The sequence below is a fragment of the Zeugodacus cucurbitae genome, chromosome 3 (genome assembly GCF_028554725.1).
Source record: "Zeugodacus cucurbitae isolate PBARC_wt_2022May chromosome 3, idZeuCucr1.2, whole genome shotgun sequence".
NCBI lineage: Eukaryota > Metazoa > Arthropoda > Insecta > Diptera > Tephritidae > Zeugodacus > Zeugodacus cucurbitae.
In genome coordinates, this window is record NC_071668.1 from 53837955 (window position 1) to 53858169 (window position 20215).

Sequence of the window (20215 nt, forward strand, 5' to 3'; positions counted from 1 at the left end):
TACAAATTTTCCTCTGTAGTAATTTTATTGTTATGTGATTGCCGTTTGCCGCCTCAAATCGAAGGCATTCATTTTGCCGGCAGTGCAAATTCATTACGTTATTTCAGTCAACCGATAGCTGGCGGGCGGCGGATATGGGTGTTAGGCATCCGAGCTGTGCTGTTGAGTCATTGAGCGCAGATTGCTGGTAGTGGGTGCAAGTAGAGATTGTAGTAAACGTTTTATTTTAGCTTTTCCAGCTGACTATTTGCTTTCGCAACGAAGCACGACAGTGTGTAATAGAGTTGGCATTTCTGAATGGGTGGGTGGTGGTGAGGTAAGTGAGAAATATTTACGTATACTTCTAAGTACACAATATTTACACCTACACTACGTAACGTTGTTCACCAGCTAGCATGCCGTCAAAGGATATTTATTTGCGCTTCTTATTTGTGCGCTTGTCTACATTTCGTGGCATCTGTATTTGTCTTGTGCTCTGTTTGTGCTTGTGTGCACATTTCGTGACACTTTATTTGTCATGTTTATTTATGTGTGACCTTAAATTAGTCAGTGCACTTTGCCCCACACACACCTTTCAAATGCCTCATTTCCGTTTGCCGCACTTACCAATGAACTTGTCTATGTATATTTACCGTTTGATATGTGGCTGGCAAGGAAAATTTCACATTTACCGTTGAGGTTAATTTATTACACCTCGTTTCGCACTTTGGCTATGTCGAAGATACTTACACCATATATCTTTTGCTATTTGTATTTGATGGCAATACTTTTAGTGAAATCTTGTTATAGTAGTATAGTATATGTACATATATGTATATATATGAGTAAATCTCGTATATCTATATTTTGTATGTATGCGATATTTTAAGTGAAGCAATAGTATTTTTGGTGTTCTAATCCAATACAATTTGAATTTATTTTTGGAACTACAGAACTGCCTGTTTTAATATTATTCATATTTTTCTACAACAATGTGAATCAAGCAGACATGTTCTTATCTCTTCTACGTGAGGATCACACGAGAATGGATTTCTACGAAGAATAGTTCGACCTAACCTTCTGGAGATACAATTTACAGCCTGCCGGAGACTTTTGACAATATAAGTGTTATACAATCTTGACACCAAGCGAAGCAATTATGTGTAAGTGGTTTGTCCGGAACAGACCAAATGAGCAGTGAAGATGATCTCAAATAGTCTGTTATAGAGGTAAACATAGAAACGCCAGATAGATTTTGGATGACCATAAAATATTGTTAGTCAAGTAACCGCCTTTTCAAAGATATCGATCGAATTTAACATATCGTTCATGAAAATGTGGATATACCTAAGCACGGTCCAACTACACAGCCACATACAAACATTTTTTGGGCATGACCTGAGGCTCTGACTATGTGTGTCCGAGGTGCATTTAACCCCATCAGATCAGGGTTTTGAAATAACGGGGGTTTTCGGAGCCGCTGATTACGATTCCGGTGTCGGTTTTCCAAAATTCAAAATGGCGGATCCAATATGCCAGACGCTTTTTTGAAAAATTCATCGGAATCGCTTGAATCTCGTTACTCCGGGGTTTTCGGGGACGCTAATTACGAATCCGGTGTCGGTGTATCAAAAATCAAAATGGCGGTTATCTCAAAACATTGATCTGATGGGGTTAAATGGTGCTATTCACAACAATTTTGAGGTAATTACTGAGTTTAAGGTCTACTTTGAAGCAAAATGCAAGTCATAGTACTAAAATGGTAGCGAATAGTTCAATTTAACACTAGATTTACGGGCTGAATTTAGAAGAAGATAAAATTCTGTATTAAAATTATATTTAAATGATTTAAGTGTAAAAACTATAACTTTAAACCTATAAATATGTGATCTCTTCTCTAAAATTAACCTCCTTCCTTCATATTATAGAAAATGAAAGCCTGAAATGTACGTCTCTACTCTTCATCGTAATACAAAATTGGACTTTCATTATCCCACTTCTTTCTGTCTTATTTTGTTTCAACACAAAATCTTTCGAGAAATTAATCACACTACACACAATTTATTAAGTTAACCGCACAAACAACAAATATTTTATAAATACATACATATGAAAATGCATACAAACATCAGAGCCATACTCCTTAAACCAAACATCGGTCCCACACTAAGTGAATACTCAACAAATCCGTAGAATATCAGACCAATACGAGCACAACAAGCAAGTAATCTACTTACAAATGCAACAACTAGGTGGCATGAAAACATAGCAGCAATAACAATCACGTTGACACCACTCGAGATACGTTCGAAGCGTATAAATTGTCGTCGTAAGTACTTTACATACGTTTTTTCCAGACATTTGCCATCAACCACTAACACCCTAGAAGCCGAAAACAACTAAGCGTGCTGGCGTTACGACCACTCTGTGTAGCATGTGTGGGTGAGTGGCGGGGTCGCTACAGGATTGCGCAAACACCCTCCCACAAACACACACATACGTGGTTTGCGTTTTTCGATATTTCCTGTCGCATTTATATTCCTTGTCGGCTGCCTGAGTTAGTTTGCAATCAAGTCGGCAGTAGCAGCGGCGACGGCGGTGGCGGCGGGATGGTTGTTTGGCTGACGGCTGTCAACACCGGAGATTGTTCGCTTGTTAGATGACAAAAAGTTGGCACATGTTAATTTGAGTTGTTTTGTGCAAGCGTCTACCATAGGAAGTTTTATTTTCGCTTTTATTCCTGTAACGCATTCATTTCACTGTCGTTATTGTTGTTGTTTGGTATTTGCGTGTATTTGTATGTGGCTGTGTGTGCTTGAGGCTTTTCAGAGTAATTGAGAGTTTGTTCGTTTTGGTTGTTTGCTTTTGCTTTTCGGCTGGCGCTTTTCGGTTGCAGGAAGTGGAGGGTGTCACCGAAGATAAATTAGTTTGCGGCAAAGTCGCTTATTTATTTACTAACACCACAGCCATAGCCACACGTGAGTCAAGTTTCACATGAATGTGTGTGTGCGGACATATTTTATACATAAAGGAAGTGGTTTAATGAATGTTTGGTAAATTTGTGGTTGCAACAATTATAGTCACTTTGGTGAATTGAGAAATTAAATCAGAAAAAATATAGATATACATTTAATTAAGACTCAATGAGTTGTATTATATTTTTCTTTGTTGAAAATAAGATTTTTGATAAAAATCTGAACATGTTTAAATAGGTTTGATTTATTTATTGTTTCAAGATTTGAAATACGAAGATGAGTTTCATTTTTCAACAAATGAGTTCGATTTATCGATTTATGTCAATAAATCTACAAGAGTCGCCTTTCGCAGATAATGGGAAGGAGGTCGTAGGTCTACTATTTTCCACCAATTTTTTATTTTTACGAAATGATCCAAGAGGATTTAAACTTAGGAAAAGGGTATGAAACGTCAATAAGCGTATCAAAATTATCGGGTTGAACATTTTGAAATGTTAACAAGTAAGGAAGGGCTAAGTTCGGGTGGAACCGAACATTTTATACTCTCGCCATTTATTTATTTAACTTTAGTTATATTATATAATATATAATTTGACCCACATATTCGTCATATATATTGTATAAAGTCCATTGAAAGTTGGAAACCCTAATATTAGGTTAGAAGCACCGAGGTCCTCATGTTCGATTAATGGGGCCTTAAAAACCTATGGTCCGATTTCGGCGATTTTTAGAATGGGGCTGCCACATTATAAAGGTAGTATTTGTGCAAAGTTCTGCATCGATATCTTCACTAGTGCTTACTTTATATATTGTAAAGTAAACGATTCAGATCATCTTCAAAGTTCTGGTTTATAGGAAGTAGGCGTGGTTGTGAAGCGATTTGACCTATTTTCACAACATATCATTGGGATGTAAGGAAACTATTACAAACCAAGTTTCATTGAAATCGGTCGAGTAGTTCCTGAGATATGGTTTTTGACCCATAAGTAGGCGACGCCACGCCCATTTTCCATTTTGTAAAAAAAAAATATCAGTAGAGCTGCTTTCAGCTATTTCTTATGTAAAATTTAGTGTTTCTGATGCTTTCCGTTAGTGAATTAATGCACTTTTAGTAATATTCAACCTAACCTTTGTATGGGGAATTTTATAGTGTATAACGGGGTACGTAAAAGAAACGACTGGAGAAAGTTTTCTTTATATAGCTTTATTGCGAGAGATTCACTAAGAGCTTATTTAGAGTCGGGCCAGGCACACATTTCAAAAAAATTACAGTTGCCTCTTCCTAGTGCTATTTATACCAAATTTTACTTTTATATATATATTTATAGCTATTTATGGCTTAGTTATGACACTTTTTGGTTTTCGTCATTTTGTGGGCGTGGCAATGGTTCGATTTCGCAAGTTTTCAAGCAACCCTCCTACGGTCCCAAGGAACATGTGTACCAAGTTTCGTCAAGGTATCTTAATTTTTATCGGTTGCATGGACAAACGGACAGATGGACAGTCAGACATCCGCGTTTTAACTCGTCTCGTCATCCTGACCATTTTGATATATGGCCGTATATCTAACTCGTTTAGTTTTATGACTTACAAGCGACCGTTATGTGAACAAAACTATAATATTCTCTTAGCAACTTTTGTTGCGAGAGCATAAAAATCATAAAATGAAGTTAATTTATTTATTTTTACCGTATATTATTGGAATTATAAAATTTCAACCACCTAAAAACCCCGCATGTGTACATATAACCTCATTATCTAAGTGACTTGTAATTGTACTCGTTTCTAACTTCCGAAGAAAAATTAAGCCTTTTAGTTCATGCATATGCATATACTTATATAAATGTTAGTCACAAATCAACTTCACCGAATAATATAGAAATTATGCCTCGTTAATCATAACGCTACAATCAATTATACGCGTAAGTACGAGTATGTGCTGAGCTACATCACTCCCTTTGCGACTTCGTTAAATTCTGATTATTCGTTTTGCGTGCCAGAAATGATTTTTGATCGATGTGTTTGACGCTGTCAGTGCAATAAATTTCTACTACCAACAAACACCCCCCTTACAGCTGGTGAGTTGGCATATCCTTCACTTGAAGCAATTCGTCTTCTCATACCGCTGTGCGTGCGCAGTAGCCCTTCGGCATATTTTCAACAAAGTAATCATTTTCAATTTTTTCCAACATTTCTATATATGCCGGAGAGTATTTTTCTTTTTTGGCAGAATGACAGCCTGACAGGATAAATTACTGGATAAATGAATGAGGGAAAATAAGGCTAAATCATCATCAACACAAAGGCAGCAACAGAAATAACAACAACAACTAAAATATATACGTGGGTTATACAACAAAATTCACTAACTCAGTTATCCTTATGCATTGCACCATTGTTTGCCATACGTTGAATACTTATTTTTCTTGCCACTTCTTATCCCCATGCCACCGCCACCTCCATTAGTTGAATCCTTGGCGTTCAACATTGGCAGCGAAATTAATAGGCATAATAATTTTTTGACAGTACAAGGATACGCGCTACTTTAGGACTAGTCGGCAGCCTTCAACAGTCAGTCAATGTATTTATACTATATGTATGTATGTAGAAGTATATGGCTGGTTTGTTGGTTGGAGACGATTATGCCAGCGCGCTGTTTGTGGTGGTGGTGGTGTTGGTGTTGGTGGCAATTTTGACAGACAGGTTGATGATAAATGATGTCGTCGTCAGTGTTAGCATAGTCATCGTTCTCCACGTCAACGTCATCTTCAACACTAACTACAAAAACACAACCGACAACTGCACATTTAAAACGAAAATAGCAACTTAAGTAGGGAATAGCAACAGCCGGCTTTTACTTTATCATCGTTCTGTACTTATTTTGCGCTGTCAGTCAGACTTCCAGATAGGCATCAGTTGATGTTTGATGACGTTCCATGTAGTGTACCGTGGGTTCGTTTACAATAACGAGGATGAAATATTGCAGGAAGAATTCCACCGAAAATTATCTAATATTAATTTAGAATTATATATATATTTTTGATTCCACTTCGAGTCACGTTTATACCGAAGGGCGGAAAGAGCTCGCATGCAGCGGCCAAGGACTTCAGGCCTATCAGTCTCTCATCTTACTTATTGAGATTGGTAATTTGATCGGAACCAGGATCGGTATCGGATACCAGGTGTCTACTGCCGCCTTACACACTGTTGTTATGCGTACGGAAAGTGCTATCGCACACAAAAACTTTACAGTGGGAATCTTACAATATTTCGATGGAGCTTTCAATAATCTTTTGCCGGAAGTGGTAATTAGAGCTCTGAATAATTTCGAAGGTGAAAGCATTTTGTTTTAAGTCTTCACTGCGTGACGAAGTGGGGTAGCGCAAGAGCTCATCCCACTGTAAACAAGGGAACCCCACAAGGGGGAGTTCTTTCATCAATTCTCTGGATCATGGTTCCAGCTCGCTGGGAACGGCTGCCGTGGTAGCCTCCGTTGACGACGTAGCTCTCATGGTTGAGGCGAAATTTCTAGGTACCGCGTATGAAGTATAGATTAATTTCTCTAATTTAGACTATCTTCACGGTGGATTTTTATAAAATATGATGAACTTTTTTTTTACTGAACATTATCTTTTTAAATCAGTCAACTCTACATCTTAACCACTGTATTAACATACAAGTAAGGTAAAGCAAAATTCAGCCTAAGCCGTACATTATACATTTTCTAAATTTGTAAAAAATATTACAAGGTGTTTGCAAAATCTTTTTTACGGTTCTAACTATTTTATAGGCGAAGCTATGGAACGAGATGATACAACTTAGACACTGTAGAGTACAATATCACAGATTAAAGCGGCAATCAGTATAACTCAGACAGTATAGCTCAACATTCCAGTCTAGTTGTATTCAGATCTTTGGTAACGTAGAATAATATGTTAAAACGGGAAATTTGATTGTTCTCACTTAGGTTGGTTCAGATGGTCTATTAAATGTACCGAAATATAATTGGACAAATTTTATTGGATAATATTTATTTTGCTACGTGAACTTATGAATATATTATACAAGAATATGTATAGAAATGGGTGTAATAATAGTCTCTCTAAACATTACACTATACAAAATTCACTCAGCTGGGTATTGAATCAAACTATTTTTTCCGGAAGATTGGGTCAAAAGTAAAAAAAATGTATTTTCTGATTTTCGAAGTTAGCCTCCAAAATCGAAATATCTTGCTTCGAAGTTCCAAAAAAGACTTAAAAAAATATATTATTAATTACAGGATGCAGTTACTAAAAAATCCAAAATAAGGATATAATCTACATTTTTCTCTTAATTCAATTTATTATATGGCAGGTGTCGCTATAAGTTGTCTCTAAACCGTAGTTTCAAGAATTTAAATAAGTAACACTATACGACAAAATCGACTTTTTTCTGGGTATTGAACCATACAAAATTTGTCCACAATACTAGTGTATATTGACAAAAAATACAAAGTATTGTAAGAATAAACCAAATAGTCGCATAATATTATTTAATGGAGACTGCTGCCGGTGGGTCTTAACATAAAGCAGGATACATTATTGATTATACCGCCAATTCATATGTATGTATATGTAGATATATATTTATTATATAAAATTCTATAGTAAAATTTTAAAATCTCCACAGTCATGATTATTTTTTATTTTGATTATTTTTTTGGAAAAAAAAAAATTGTGCCGCAAAAGCAATTTCTCCCGCCGCTGAATTTGTAAAAAATATTTTTTGTATGTTATAATAAAGCCGAATAATTAATTGATGAAATGGATGGAACGTAATGATGACGCTTCATATTAACGTTGACAATGAGTGATTGGTCTGCCGTAAGCCTGAGCGAGTTGTTGGTGTTTGTGATATACACGCGAGCACACAATTTTTGGACTTGGGTGGTTCAAGTGTCTCTATGGACGTTGTTATGAAGACTTCGTTCTAAAAATGCTGTTGTAAATATGTATGTATGCATGTGTGTGCGCGCAATCATATGCTTATATTTTGTTTGCCTCCTGCCGCCACTAACTCACCGACCTTCGTCCGCATGCATCAGTCATACAACAAGCAACCGGCTTGCCAAAGATTTATTATATGAAAGGAAGAAAGTGAAATATGCAAAGTCACGAGGATATAATTTATCAGTTGCTTGCATATTCTAACAGTCCCTCACTGCTGACTCTATCTAAGTTATTTATAATGAACATATCGTTGTTGCTGTTGGTGTTGTTGTTGTCACGCAATGTCTGATATGTCAATTTGAAGTGTGAGAAGATTTTCATAACCAAAATATTATTATGAGTGATGACGCTCTATCATAAAATGCAATGAAAGCAATTAAGTTGAATATCGCTTGGCATTAATGAACGCACATACATATGTACATATGTACATATTTGTATATTTTATAGATTACTTTAGATCGAAAGAAAGCATTTCTTCTTTTTTGCTGCAATGAGAGGAGATTTGTATAGGATTTTTCTCAAAAATGCTAGCGTCATTTGGAGCGATTGTGTGAAGCGTAAAAGTTACATCAATTGCTAATATCCTTTGAAACTGAAATCACTCACGAAATTCTCTTTTTGATAAATGACTATTCGACACATTTTGCAAAACCAAATCACTGCTATTGTACCCAAATTTATTATATAGAGTTGATATATAGGTGGCAGTAGGCAATTATGAGGGGGAAATCAATTTTCAGAATGAAAATCCAAAATTTGGTGAATAGTGTTTCCTTCAAATACACAATTTACTCATGCATTTGATTGTCAAAATTGAAGGAAATAAAATAATGGATTTAGATTTTGATTTCTAACGAACATACACTGTTGAATAAACCATATATTGTTTTGAAAATCATTCTCATATCTATATAATAATAATAAATAATAGGCTGTGGCATTCTTTTGAATTCTAATAGTTTGTTAAAGATTCCATATAAAATTTGAGTTTAATTTTTGTTTCTAAATTATAAAGCTTATTATCAAACTAATAGTGCGAATTTTAAATATATATATATAAGAAATATATGTAATGAAACAGACGCATATATTTTCTTATATTAATTTTTCATATATTAATTTCACGTATACGAACTCGTACTTAGTTTAATAATAAAGTAAATTTCCAAAGCATACAATATAAAAAATTAAAAAATAAAATAAAAAAGTATAATCGCCCGAGCAGGGACTTGAACCCTGGACCCTTGGATTAAAAGTCCAATGCTCTACCGACTGAGCTACCCGGGCACATATTAATACCATGACGTAGTAACAGTTATAAACGTATTGCTCACTATTCTATTTGTATATAATTATTTTTGAAATTATAAAATAGTTTTTAAATGAAGTTTTCGAATAAATATTTTTTACTATTAAACTATTAAATGCCAAGTTAAGAAAACCATTTTTCTCACGCCAGCCATTTTGTTCTTGTTTTCCAGTATAATCGAAATATAAAATATAAAAATTTAATTGAATTATATGTTATGCAACGCATACTGATTGTATATTTTTATAGTTTTGTATGTTCTTGTGTGCTGTGGATTAGTCATTACATTTTATTGCCGCGTGTTAATCGCTTCCGCGTGAACTTGATAATGAATATTTCGTGTTTGTATTTTAGAATAAAAATAAAATAGACATTTAATATAGTCCGGTTTAAGAAGTCTATATCTACATATGTATATACATATATGTATTTATATATACCCAAAATTATTGATAAAGTGGGGGCAACAGACGTACTTAAAAGCGACTTTGCTGATTTTTATGAAATTTTGAAGAAAACTCAGGAGACTATGTTGTTTGTTGTCACATTTCTATAATTGTAGTTGTGTGATGAACATGTTCTTTAACCGATATAATTTCCTTTAAAGGAAAAATTTCCGTGTCTGCCTGAATTGTGATCATATATTTAACTGATAAAATAAAATATCCTGACCAAATATATATGGCTGATATATGTTAGGTAGCGCTTGGGTCGAAATTATCACTTTGAATAAAATATTTCTTCATATACCGTAAAACCAGCAATTTGCATTCCCTGAATAACATTTTAGTTTTTATTGTCATTTATTATCACTCGATAGAGATAAGTTTAACTAACTACCAACTCACTATCAAAAAGTTCAATATAAAACTTTTATAGATGCATCCATTGTAGCTTCACAAGAATAATTAAATATTTTTTAGACAATCGACTTTTTCTTACCATTCGAATTATGTCACAAAACATTATATTATCATATATGGTACTTTTAGTTTACATAATAAAAGTTCATCTAAATTCCCATAGAAGGAATGCTCTTCATAAGAGCAACTGGTGAATTTAAGATTGCGATGTCTTCGAAGTATTAAATACCACCGATGGCTCACTTTTTTCTGAACTACACATATTTAAGAACTATATTCCCTGAGTCAACCGAAAAATAAAATCTTGTAGGTTTGATCAAATAGCCGATAAGGTCGAACGTTCGCTCCAAATTTTTAAGGCCAAGGCTCAAATCATATCAAGGTCAGAATTTTACTTTTTTACAATTATATATTTTAAATCTTCGATGATTTGATTATATATAATATAATTATATTTTAAATAAATTTATTAAAAATGTGCATTCTATTTGCCACCACTATTCCATGCATTCTATTTTCCACTATTTACTGAACTAATGATCTGAGTGATCCTTTATTCGGTATTGTCTACTTGTTTCTACTTGTATATATCAGTACATACATATATTATATCTATCCAACTCTTTATTGAAAAATATACAACACCAGATGCTTCAAAATTAATATACATACATAAATAGTAATTGAAAACATTTTTTATACCAAGTATGTCAGACATATTGTCCGCTTATAATGGAAATATTTTTTTTTCACAGCTGACATTTATTTAGCCGGTTAGTTGACAGCCTTCAAATATGTTACTATTTTATTATCAGAAAAGCCTGCTGTCACTATTAAAAAATCGCCATAATCAGATCGGAATGTCAATCAGTAGAAGTGCTGGCAGATGGGGGAACATTAGATATTTTTAATAACAGTGCAAAGTATTAAGAATTGTATATGGGTAACCAAAATTATGCGATTTTATTAATAACACGTTTGCTAGTCGATGGCCTTAAAAAGGAAACCAATGGATGTGTCTGGAACTATAAAAATTTCGCAAGTTGTTAAAGGCAAGCTCACAGTGGACCGAAACCATTATCGAATCGGGGATTCTAAGCAGTTTTTGAAGCTATTCAATCGTATATATCTCAAAGCATTTCGTCTACATGTAAAAATGGATGAGTGATGTCTTCCAGTAAAAACAACAAAATATGATTTTTAGTCTTACTATAGAAATATAATATATCGTACTCTCACGCTCTTAAATCGGGATATTAACCTAGATAATCAACGCCTTGATGAATTAACCAACTTCCAAAGCACAATTATGATTTAAGAGCGGCGCCTTGTGACCGATATTATGTTGAGTATACCCAAAATTTTCGAAGGATAATCCTATTCTATAATGGATTGGTGCTGCTCAAAAACTCCAAATGAAAGGAAACTAAACAATTTTTGAAGCAAATCTAACCAACGTTTAAGTTTGCTTAACACCTGCGGTATATAATTTATGTATATAGTCTATCCACAACGAAGCAACAAAAAATATGGGAAAAAATCAACAAAACCTATAATTAAGTACTCAAGGTTTAATTTTTGTTATTTGACTGTAAACACCCACAATTATACACCGCTTCCCTGAAATGTATATTTATTTCTCATATTTACTGTATTTTCCCAGCTTGTTTACCTAAAAGCCTATTAGCAACGCCAGACAAGGATAATAAGTAGCAACTGTAAATTATACTTATCCGAAATCCACTGCCCAAATATAGGAGCGGCTGCTTCAAAGTGTAAATACCAAGGAATATGAAATATGTTGACTCACGTTTCCGAGCAAATGCTTACAACGCAAATCAGCATCCTTCGATTTTAATTCCCTATAGAAAAAGGTGTTATTGTACACGCGGGCAAAACCTAAACAACAACATGGCTAAACAAACGAATCCATTGAGACATTATAGAGCCTTAGGTGTCGAGCGTAACAATTGCAACAGCAGGCAACTCGATGGGATAGCTGTGCAATCATAGAACCAGCCTATGTGTTAGCGGGTAGAATGCACTCAAGGATCACCTACAAACATTTTACGTTAGACCCTCATCATCGACCTCATCAACTTGCTACACTTAACTAATTTACTATGGTCACAATGTCATTAGGCGAAGAAAGCACAAAGAGACCTCGACTTCAGCATTCTTTAGCTGCGCATTGTTAACCAGCGTGCATTCATCAAGCCATGGGGTTTCGCAGAAAAATTCATAAATACAGCCCAAACATATACAAATTTGACAGTGCAATTCTCAATTTTGGCAAGGAAGTGAAAGAACAATGCGTAACGTAGATCGGTAACTTCAAAGGCTAAGCAAAATAATAGTCTCAGTTTCATATTCTTTCTCTTGCTTTGCCAAATACGACCTTTGTCTTTTTGCTTAATTATTATCCTTCTGTCTTACTGTTTTTACTGGCGTTTCTTTAACACACGTTTTGCGGATTTCTAAGTTTTCTAGGAAGTTACTGTGTAACAAATTTCTTTTTCCACTTTGTTGTCTCTAAATCTGTTTGCTGCTTGTTATCCTCTGTCGTTGTTGTGGATAAAGAAAGGAGGTAAATGTGTCTATAGTTGGCCTTGTGTTGTGCCGCTGGTCGTGAGAATACCGTTTATTTGGTGATTACCTTTGTGACATTTCTTTTTGATTTTTATGTTTTTGTTTATTTCTTCGGCTGTTTTATGTAGAATTGCGAAAACATTCGAAGAATGCATTCTTCGCCGGTGTTTTGCATTTTAGAAAGTCGCTTTGATCTGCCGAAAACAACGGTGTGGTAAGAAAGGAACTACCATAAAATTAATATTTGGGATTGTAGTGAATTCCAAAAATAGTTGCCCTTTTCACATATAAATACGTTTTTGCATGCAGATATAGTTTTTTAATATTTCTCACAGTATTTAAAAAATTGAATAAACCAATATATCTAGATATACATATATACATATGGTGACCCGTTTCAGTATATACCTACATATAGCCTGCTTAGCTAATTTATTTCTTCATGTTTTCTCGTGTCTTGATTTGTTGATAATTTTTTGGGATGCTTTAGATAGAAATGTAAGATAAGTTGAATATGTTTCAAAATATTTCAAAGAATAACGACCTGGATTATAAAATCAGACAAACACGCAGTATTTTGCTCCATCGAGCTCGTCTAAACTTCCATCGTAAACCTCAACGCCGCGAGAGCTCAGCAAGGCTCCATTATTGTCTATCTGCACTACATATATCCTCACTATTCTGCGTCCAGCTCTAATTTCGTGTAGGAACTATTCAGAAACTTCTCATCCCCGCTTAGGCTGTTCCATGAGCTACTTATATCTGTCAGGCTTAAGACTTGTTACGATTGGCCGTCATTCTTGGACAAGTTCTGGACTATCATAGCACTACTTCGAGATTTAAAAGTTATGATGAGTGCATGGTTATATACAAACTGACTAAAGGGAGTATAAGCTTGCTGAAATCCGAGGAACTGAAAATATAAATTCAGTAAAATCTGCCTCAGAAGAAACATGGATTGTAGACAAACGCTAAGACGTTAAATCTGTGACGAGAACTTAAACATGTGTTCAATATATTGAAAGATCTCAACATCCCACCCGGCCGTAAACGCTTGCATCCGTGACTTTAAAGATTTGCCATACTCACGTGCCAAATGAATCTACAAGAGCTAAGAAGTGTGACAGCTACATCGCACCCTGGCCTCTGGCTTCTGCACTAACAACCTACAACCGACATTTGCCCTAATCCCTACTAATCACATATACGACATTTAATTTACACACATATAAATATGGGTAGCTATGTGTGTAGACATATTAGTGATTGCGGCAAAACCTATCCACTTCTTTCCAGAATCGCATATACATGCTGATATGGATAGCTAACTGTGTAGTGAGTACATAAGCATGCATGAATTCCCGCACAAGTGTTTGAGATTTAGTCGCCAACAAGTATACCGCTCCCACTACGGCTATGCAGCCAGCAATCCTCCTACATGTTCATTCAGCCTGTGTTGAGCGCCTTGTACGGCTGTCAGCAGAGCATTTGTTGCCTCTTTGGTAGTCTTGTACGAGCATGCAGTTAGTAGGTGTTGCCGCTTAGACATTTTAATTCGCCTTTGTTGCGACATGTATGCGCTAAATGTCTGACAGCATGTGTAGGCATATGTGTGTGGCTTTGTATGTGCCGCAGAGGTGAAGAATGTGGCAATGTTAAGTCAGTGTGGCATGTCTTTGCATCAGCCTTTTTCATACCAAGAATGTTTGCTATCCATGCGCCAACAACAAATCTCGGGCTGTTAAACATCGCGACAAGAAGTGTTAACTGGGCTCTAATGCATTCTCAGGCATTCTTTGTTAGATGTCGCGCATTAGAGGCGGTTTGCGCAATCTTTTCACCCGACCTGTCGTTTGGGACCATGGAGTAAATGCTGTATGGAGTGTTTTTTTTTTAACTAAACGATAAGACTTCAAATATTTGTTATTTACAGATTTTAATCTATAATATAGGCTTGATAGGTCCAGAGTAGTTCACAAAAGAACTGGCTTTGCACAAACATACTTCAAAGATGGGGTCCTATCAGACTGTTGAATGATTTGAAGTGCCAGCTTTGTGTTTTTATTAAACTTAAGATCATAACATCTTTATATGTGCAGTTCAACCACCCAAGAACTAATTGGCAAATCAGGTTATCGATTTTCAATTTAAATTCTATCAAAAAACTTTAGCTTGAGTGATTTGAAAACAGAGTTCTGAAGAAAGTCTCGAGACAACGCATCTGAGATTGGTAATAACCAAAGTGTACTAACCGTTCTTGAGAGCGATTTCTGTCGAATTTCAACCATTTATTTTGTAGTTTTCCCTATCCCTAATCAAGAATCACCTCACACCCTTTTGGAATCTGCCGCATACAAATTTCGATATATTTATTCCAGCAGATTTGTAAATCCAGCACTACTCAGCAATATCCACACTGTGTGTAAGTGCGGCGCATTCAGCAGCACTTAATTTTTCTTACCACTTCCGAAAGCCACACTACACTCGTACTATAAGTGGCCGGCCGAAAGGAAACGGAAATGCTATTGCCATATGGCAAATTTGTTTTGCGGTCGGTTTCATTGCCTCAACACCAGCTGCCGAATTACAACTATTCGTCTGAACCCTCTGCATTAATAGATGCCCTGCCCTCCCGTTGTCTGGCCAGGCGAAAATTTCTGCAATTTCATTTAGTTCGCGCCACTAAAGAGTCTTCTATATGTATACATATACATAGGTTTCACTACATGAGTGCTATTTTGTATAGTTGAAATGGGCTTCCGACATCTTACTCCGTACATTGCCACAATGCTCTGAATATCACTACCGTCACTTTGCTGACAATTCAACTATTTCCTCTTGGTGTTTTCCGCATTTACAACAACAACAACGACAGCAAGACACTACTCGGGTATCGGCCCCAATGTGCTGGCTGCTTGTCGTACAGATTACGGTTGAAGTTGACATTTTGGGGGCTTCCACAGTGTCGTGTTTGCGGATTAAATGGTCTTTTGATTTGTCTGACACTGTGGCATTTACACTCGCCCTGTCTTTGTGTGCCGCTTCCTGTTCACTGGTCATTGAGGGTCTCTACCGGCATACCATCTTCTTGCATTTCCACTCATTTATATTTGCACTCGTGTCGACTAACTAGTGCGATGCCATTGGTGGCTAGTGTTGGCAGCTTGTTTTCTGGCCGATTTCACCGACCATACAAAGTGTCTCCCTCTGCGTCGCAATTATCTTCGGCGGTCGGTGTACTTTTATGGACTCAACTCAGTGGCGTGGTTGTCTGTAATTTCTTGCGCCGTAAACACGTGTTCATGCCTTTGTTGAGCTTTCCTTCAGGCTCTTCTCGCTCACTGCCATCTTCGTCTTGTCAATGGTTGACTTAATCCGTGACTGAGTCACTGAGTGAGCTTTTGCTTTTGCAATTTTCTTTCTTGCTTTTCTTTTGTGTTCTTTTCGTGTTTGCCATGTTTCATTTGTACTTAGTTTTAAATTGGATTGCACGCCAATCCTAATTGACAATTAACATAGTCGCATTCGTTTCTTTTTTGTGGCAACAACAATGTGGCACTTTTGTGTACTTACATTCAGGCGCGTTGAAAAGTTATTTTAAACCAATGAAGTATTAGATTATTGTCACGCAAACGACATAAGTATCGGCTTAGAGTGTACCCAGTAGGAAAGCAAATCACAATTTTAGTAATTTTCAACATAATCTTTGTATGCGAGGTGGGTGTTTTTTTTATACGATTTTACCCATTTTCATGGTGTGTGTAATGGAGTAGGTGTGGAAAATGAATGCAGAAAATTTGATTATATAGCTTAAGTGTTTGCGAGACGCCCACATAAAAAAAGGTTTGTGTTTGTTCCTCTGTACCAAATACTACTTTCATAACTTTATTTATGGCTTAGTATGACACATTATAGGTTCTCGGTTTCCACCATTTTGTAGGCGTGGTAATGGTCCCATTTTCAATAGCAACCCTCCCACAGTTCCAAGGAATTATGCAGTTCCATGGACAGACGGACGGACGGAATGACAGACATCCGGATTTCAAATCTACTCGTCACCGGGATCACTCTGAAAAGTAAAAATTTTCGTCGACAAAAAAACTAATTTGGAAGAAATGAAGAAGTTTAGCAAAAGATAGATCTGAGTTTAAGACGTTACAAAATACCACCACAATTACTGTTCCCATGACTATCGGACCTAAATAATCCGAACAGATCTGGATTTGTATTCGACCAAACTCAACTCGGCTGCAATCCCCAAAATTTATTTGTGGTCCAACGAATCATATAACATAAGGAGTCTGATACAGAAGAAACGTTACTCCGATAACCGTATGGAAGCGAAGTCCCGTTCTAAGTTGCCAGACGTTTGCAAGATGAGAACCCAAGCCTATTGGAATAACTTCCTAAATTCAGAAGAGGAAATTTCGAGCGATAAGCAGTAGTATAGAAGTTTTTGTGATAATTTATTCATTTTTACTTCCCTTCGGTTGTTTTAGTGGTAACAGAAAAAAGTTGGACAAGATTTACTATTTTGATGTAAATTAGTTACTTTCTCATGTCTCCTTTTTATGAAGGCAATCTTCATCTTCTAGTAATTTGGTTCTAAGATTTGTATAGTCACTTATGTAACTAAGCTAAGCTGAAAATTGTTTTCTCGACATTAAAATACGATAGAGAAATATTTTCTCTTTTATTTTGGAAGTCGAGGACACATCAAATTTCTTGTAACATTCAAGTACTTCCCAGTTTTATTTCCCACATAAATTTTATTTGTTGTAACACTAATTGGCAAAATATCTTTTGTGCGATTTCCAATTACTAGAACCAATCATGCATACATTTGTGGCATAATTTTTTTCTTTTTTTCAAGAATTCACCCTATATGCTTCGTGAATGTCTGCCAAGTAAATTAATGCGGAAGTAATTTTTGCGCAGTACTTACACACGTAAAAGCCAACAAATAAAAGCCGCCACTTCTCACTTTCCACAGCCAACCACACAAGAAAAGCAACTTGGTAAAAGGAGCGATTTTTTTATGTCAAGTTGAGAGTTGTTGAAAATTTAAATTTCCCGCATACAAAGCGAAGGTAACATTAAATGTGGTTTTTTAATTTCATTCATTCAAATTTTCATGCACTTCAACTCGGTTACTTAGATTCTTCAACAACACAAAAGGTAAAGGCATATTATTGTTTAATTTCCCTTAACCCAACAAAAAAGCGAGAAGAAAGAACGCGTCACAAGGGTGCAGCTGTATAATGGTACCCTGTGCGCCTACAGAAATGTCGCGCATGCGCAACGCACCGGAGTGGCGGTAGACGGTAGAAGTGGAATTTACCTAAATGCGCATAAAAGGCGTCAACAACTTAAGTGGCAATTGTTGTCAGAAGCGTCATGGCTTGTCAGCAACTTCAGCTCAGAGATCGTCCTTTTTAGACATTGAGTGTAATTGTTCTTGATTTATGCAATTCATGAATTGTAAAGTACCTGGAATAATGAAAAAGAAACAATGAAAACAAAATGTAGTGGATTGATAACCGCAAGAGAGAACATACACATGGGCACATAACTTATGACGAGTACACTATCTTGAAAGATCTTGTAATTCTTATGTAAGATGTAGCGATGGGAAATGGCAACGAAAAATTTGATTCTGAGATAACAAAATGAAACACAAAGAGATGGGTAGGTAAACCCTTAACGGGGCAAGTTTGATCGAGTGCCAAAAAATTTACATAGTTAGGAATAGTTTTATGAAAGGAGCAGACAACTTCTTTATACTGAACCTTTAATAATAGATGAGTCTGGTAAAAGCCGAAACTAACTATCAGGAGCATTATATGTTCGACATTTCGCTTGAGATATCCGCCACATAATCAAATGAACTGGCGTATTGCTGAAATGAGAAATAGGCTTCTTGGTCGCACGAGTTGTCCACATTTTAGTGATTTTGAGGTAAAATACACACCGCATCTTTTCCACTGGGGTTTGTAAATGCTAGTACTGGTGGAAAAAAATTATAACTTTATCTCGATTTCAGCTGAAAAATCACGATTGATTTAGGAGATTATAATTTTATTATAAGCTATTTAAAGTAATTGTGTCGCTTTTAAATAATATTTGCCTAATTTTCGTGTTTTTGAGTAGTTTCTATTTACGAAGGTAAGTTTTTTGAACTCGTGCCATGTATTGTTTAGAAGCAATGTCAAATCATACCTTTAAGTACACATTTCGCAAATGAAGTAAATTGCTTTCAATTCAATGGGAACTTATTTTTATAATCTCGCAACAAAGTTGCTAAGAGAGTATAATAGTTTTGTTCACATAACGGTTGGTATTTTAACCTTACACTGACGAATGCTGGACATTGAAGTTGGAAGTGCTTGGATGATTCCATCATAATTCAATGGTTTGAAACGAAAACTGGAATTAATAGAGAGCTGCCGATAGAAAACTACCCCTCCCTCCTACCCCGTGAGTTTCGGTCCATCTGTGAAAGAGCTCACAGTGCCTCTTCTCCAGCGGTTTCTCCCAACCCACATATATGCGCGTAGTGAAAAAACCACTAGTCGATGGTTCCGTGGTGCAGATTAGGGATGCACGCTGAGTGACGGATAATTTCAAAGTGTCCCTCTTTCGAACACTTCATGTATCCAACCTTCTCTGAATCGAATGGCGACCTCGCCGCAATGTTACATCCACGGGTGCAACCTCGCTCCAGCTGTTTAGCTAGTGTAGCTATTGATGAGAGTTCCCACCTTAGAACAGGAGAAGACAACCAATTAAAGTGTTATAATCGCTTTCAGAAATTTTCCAATTTTGGTTTTATAGTTTTCAATCAAGCTTAACTTTGCTTACGACAAAGAAAAATTACAAAATACTGTCAAAAATTATAAAATTAATAATTTTTTATTGAATTTAGCGACTGACCGCACATAAGCCATCATTAGACCCATTGTTCTTCCAATTTCAAGACTTGAAATAATACATTTACAAACAAAAGCAACCAAACTAATTTTTTTACGCAGGAAAAATACCGTCATTAATAAAAGGAAAGGGCATTTTAGCGCAAGGTGATATCGGTAATGCTCCCAGTCTGTTATGGTTGGAATTGTTTGTTCGATGTACTTTCGCTTGGCGACTAAAAGATAGCTACTAGCAATTCTTCTACTTAAAATGAAAATGAACCCCTTGGAATAACTCTTTTAGGAGAAATAATTAAAGACTTGAAGCGTTTAAAGAGAGAGATCACATACATAATACATAACTTATATATATATATATGCTCGCATGATTTTTGACACATCACACCACATGTTTACAAAAAAAAAATGATACAAAAGGAAACGTAAAAGAAAATTAGTAAATACATATAAGTGTATATATTCGTACAGCATCCGTTCATAATTTAACGCTACTTTACGACTTTCCACCAATGCACATAAGCAACAGCAGTCGAGCATAATTTGCAATGTTATGAAACTAAATATTTCCTTTGTTATT

At 35.8% G+C, this 20215-nt stretch overlaps 1 non-coding gene across 1 annotated transcript; it reads right to left on the reverse strand.

The window, feature by feature from the left end:
- Nucleotides 1–9162: 9162 nt before the first annotated feature.
- On the reverse strand, nucleotides 9163–9235 carry Trnak-uuu (transfer RNA lysine (anticodon UUU)). The gene has a single exon. It is a non-coding gene; the product is annotated as a tRNA-Lys (tRNA).
- Between the last annotated feature and the right edge of the window lie 10980 nt (nucleotides 9236–20215).